Source organism: Gossypium arboreum, chromosome 13 (genome assembly GCF_025698485.1).
Source record: "Gossypium arboreum isolate Shixiya-1 chromosome 13, ASM2569848v2, whole genome shotgun sequence".
Lineage (NCBI taxonomy): Eukaryota > Viridiplantae > Streptophyta > Magnoliopsida > Malvales > Malvaceae > Gossypium > Gossypium arboreum.
Window position 1 is genome coordinate 48,089,246 of NC_069082.1, and position 4,358 is coordinate 48,093,603.

At 37.9% G+C, this 4,358-nt stretch overlaps 1 pseudogene; it reads right to left on the bottom strand.

Moving 5' to 3' along the window:
* Positions 1-682: 682 nt before the first annotated feature.
* On the bottom strand, positions 683-776 carry LOC128287140 (small nucleolar RNA R71; annotated as a pseudogene).
* Positions 777-4,358: the final 3,582 nt, after the last annotated feature.

Sequence of the window (4,358 nt, forward strand, 5' to 3'; positions counted from 1 at the left end):
TATTACTTTAACCATTTATTTTTCTTGTAATTTAATTTAATTTTTTTATTATTATTATTTATTAACCTACTATTTCTTTCTCTTGGCAGGTTTTCATAGTTTATGACTAGAAGAAACCCGTTAGAGTCACTACTTTTTGACGAAGAAATCTATCATACAGTTTGTAGAAACCAAAGAAAAATAAGGCGAAGCTTAAGATACACAGAGAATGAGTAAGAAGACGATATTCAACCCCCAATCGAAGAGATGGCTGAAAACCAAGGCAATCAGCTACCTCCTGCAATTGCGGTTAATCAAAATCCTGCTCCATGCACTATGTTTGATTATGCTAAACCCTCTTTAACAAGAACTGAATCGAGCATTGTTAGACCTGCTGTACCTGTAAATACTTTTGAATTAAAACCTAACACTATTCAGACGGTACGGCGATTTGTTCAGTTTGATGGTTTACAGGATGAAGATCCCAACGCTCACTTAGCAAACTTTCTGGAATTTTGCGATACATTTAAAATCAATGGCGTTTTTGATGATGCCATACGTCTTCAGTTGTTTCCCTTTTCATTGAAGAACAAAGCTAAATAGTGGTTGAACTCGTTACCACGAGGGTCAATTACTACTTGGGAACAAATGACCGAAAAAGTTTTACTAAAATATTTTCCACCGGTTAAAACGGCTAAATTATGTAATGATATCTCTTCTTTTGTGCAGATGGATTTAGAAACACTCTACGATGCGTGGGAGAGATACAAGGACCTTTTGAGAAGCTGCCCTCACCATGGGAGAGATACAATGGTCTGAATCCTTCGACTCGGCAAATGGTTGACGCAGTTGCTGGCAGAATCATCAACAATAAAACACCGGAAGATGCCTATGAGTTTATAGAGGAGATGTCACTGAATAACTATCAGTGGCAAGTCATGAAGACAAAGCCAACAAAAACAGCCGGCGTTTATAACGTCGATTTGGTCACCATGCTCTCTAATCAGGCAGAACTCTTAAATAAAAAGATTGATGGTTTTCTTAAGTCTTCACAGGTTCACCTAGTAATGCAGTGCGAAGCAAGTAGCGGTGGACCAAACCATTCGGAATACCAACCTTATGGCCACAACATGGATAACGAGTAATTAAATTACATGGGTAATAATCCTCAACCTCAAAACAATCCATATAGTAACACTTATAATGCAGGTTGGAGGAACCACCCCAATTTTTCGTGGGGCGGTCAAGGAAATCAAAGACCACAACATCCTCCGGGCTACCAACAACCACCCTACTAACAGGAAAAGAAGCCAAATCTTGAAGAGATGCTCTCAAAGTTTATATCAGTGTCAGAAACCAATTTTCAGAACACTGAGACAACACTTAAGAATCAACAAGCGTCGATCCAAAGGCTTGAAACTTAAATAGGCCAGCTTTCCAAGCTAATCTCTGAATGACCACAAGGTAGTTTGCCAAAGTAATACTGACCCCAATCCAAGGGAACAACTCAACACGATTAATATTCAAGATGCAGGAGTCGTTGAGCCTGAACCGAACCGAGGCAAGAAACTGTGGTAAGCAAAGGTCAAGGTGAGGTAGATCAAAATACAAACAAATCAGTGAATGTCGAATATAAACCTCGTGTACCATACCCCAACGCGACAAGAAAAGATCGCTTAGATGAACAATTTGATAAATTCCTTAAACTCTTAAAAAGATTACATATTAACTTACCGTTTATTGAAGCCCTATCGCAGATGCCAAACACAATGAAACTTTTAAAAGAGCTTTTAGAAAATAAGCGGAAGTTGGATGAGGCGTCGCATGTGGAGCAAAATGCAGTGTGCTCAGCTATTCTCCAAAATAAACTACCCAACAAACTAAAAGATCCAGGGAGTTTTACAATTCCTTGCTTAATTGGTAGTTTAGACATTAATTATGAATTGGCTAATCTAGGGGCTAGTATCAACGTCATGCCTTACAAAATGTTTAAGCAACTAGGTCTCGGGAAACCCAAACAGACTAGGATGAGTATTCAATTAGCAGATAAAACTATAAGATTCCCTAGAGGTATTATTGAAGATGTGCTAGTCAAAATCTGTGACAGCCCAAAATTGACCCTAGTCGGAATGTGGTTTCGGGACCACAAAACCGAGGCATAAAAATAATTTACAATTTATTTTGATGCCTATAATATGTGTATGCTCATGTATGACATTTTTTGATGATTGATTTAGTGTTATAAAGGTGAATTTCACTAGAAAGGACTTAGTAGTGAACTTTGAAAGTACGATAGGGAAATGTGTGATGATCAATTAAAGCATGCATGCAAAACAATGGACTTGCATGTCAAATTCCCTTTTATAGGTGGTGGCGGCCATGACCAAGAATATGGGCTAAACATGTCATGAAACATGTTTTGTTGGGCATTAGGGAGAAATAATAAACAAATAAGCATGGGTAAGAAAAGAATGAAAAAAAAATGTGTGTGTGAGTGTGGTATCTCCCCATTGCCGTGAGTTGTAAAGGAAGAAAGAAAAAATTTGTTCATCCTTTCTTTGAGCCAAAACTAAGGGGAAGAAGAGATTTTGCTTCATTTTATTTGTTTAGAAGAGATCTAGAAGGAGATTTGGCTAAACTTGCACCAAGATTAAGCTCAAGAGCTTAGAGGGCCACAATTGGACAAGGGGAAGGAAAAAGTGATCGAATAGCCGTAAAAAGCCGTTCGACAACATCCGAGGTAAGTCCTCAAGAAGTGACCCTACTTGAATTATGTGAAATGAAATATGGATGTGTATTGATTATTGATTTATGTGGAGTATTTGAATGATACCCGGGCTAAGTCCCAAGGCGATTATGCTAGTGATTATATTTGTGTTTGAGCCTTAGTAACGAAAATGAAATATGAATGTCTAATGATTATTGATGTATGTGTGCATGAGCAATTGAATGATATCCGGCTAAGTCCCAAGACGTTATTGCTGGAAATTATATCCAGGTTAAGACCGAAGGCAATTGTGCTAGCGGCTACATCCGGCTAAGACCAAGGCATTCGTGCGAAGTCGTTCTATCCGGCTAAGACCAAGGCATTCGTGCACGTGGTTATATCCGGTTGTATTCAAGAAGCTTGGGCTGGAGGTGAGTGTTGGTTGCTGTAATGAATTCAATTGGTACGCTCGAAAAGCCCAAAGAATAAGGTATGTTTATACGTGCATTGGAAAGTCGATATGTTTGAGCAACATTCGCCGATCGACTAACAATTTCAGCTATTGAATTGGTTGATACCTTGTGAAAGTATATAATGATGAAGTGTGAAGTAAGAATGATTATGTGAATGTGTATTAATGAAATGATGCATTTGGCCATGTGAATGTATTGCTTTAATTAAAGCTGATTTTATTCCTTGAGACTTACTAAGCATAAAAATGCTTACCCGTTGCTTTGGCTCTCTGTTTTATAGATTGTGCTCGATAGCAATCGGATTCGGGATCATTAAAGTCGAAGTCATCCACACTATCAAAGCCTCCATTTTGGTATAAATTTTGGTTGAACTTTGAAATGGCATGTATAGGACTACCCTTGCCGGTTTAAATATGTTGTGATGTATATGTACGGCCATGCGAAAATGGCTCGTAAAAGTGAAGTACTGAACTTAGACTATTTGCGGTTTGTATATATATATATATGGTGTCATGATGTGATTATGGATTGGAAATGGGAATGTTGGTCACATGATCAGCCATTGGTATGGTTAAAATGATCATATGTGAACCTATGTATGGCAAGACTAGTTGGTTCATGGAGACTACAAACTAGGTAAGACCTACCTTAAAACAGATGCTGCCAGCTGCAGTGACGTGAATGTGAAAATCACCAAAATTTGTAGGAATGGTATTAAATAGTGAATGAGCTATGTGAATGAACCTTGATGAGTTTATTTTCATATGGAAGAAACGAAACGGTCATAGGAGTTACTTGTTAAGAGATATTAAAGCTATTGTGAGACAGGGCCAGAACGGTTTCTGGGTCCCCTGTCGCAACTTTAAAAATTTACTATAAATTATACAGAAATAATTAGGAGTCGTGACTTATATTTACAGATTCCATATTGAGTCTAGTTTCATTAGAAACAAACAGCACCAGTATTAAAGCCCTGTACAGAGAGATATTCAAGTTGTAACGCGCGAAGGTCAGAGCAGTCGATCCCTGTAACATGGGTGACTTTAACTAATAAACTGTACCAATTGGCCCGACCAAAAATTCTAGAAATAATTCCATGGATGGATATATGAGTCTAAATTCAGGGAAAATTTAAAAAACCAGTTTCCGAGTTTTGAAACTTGAGATATGATTTTTAAGGTGACGGTGACGCAGTTTTC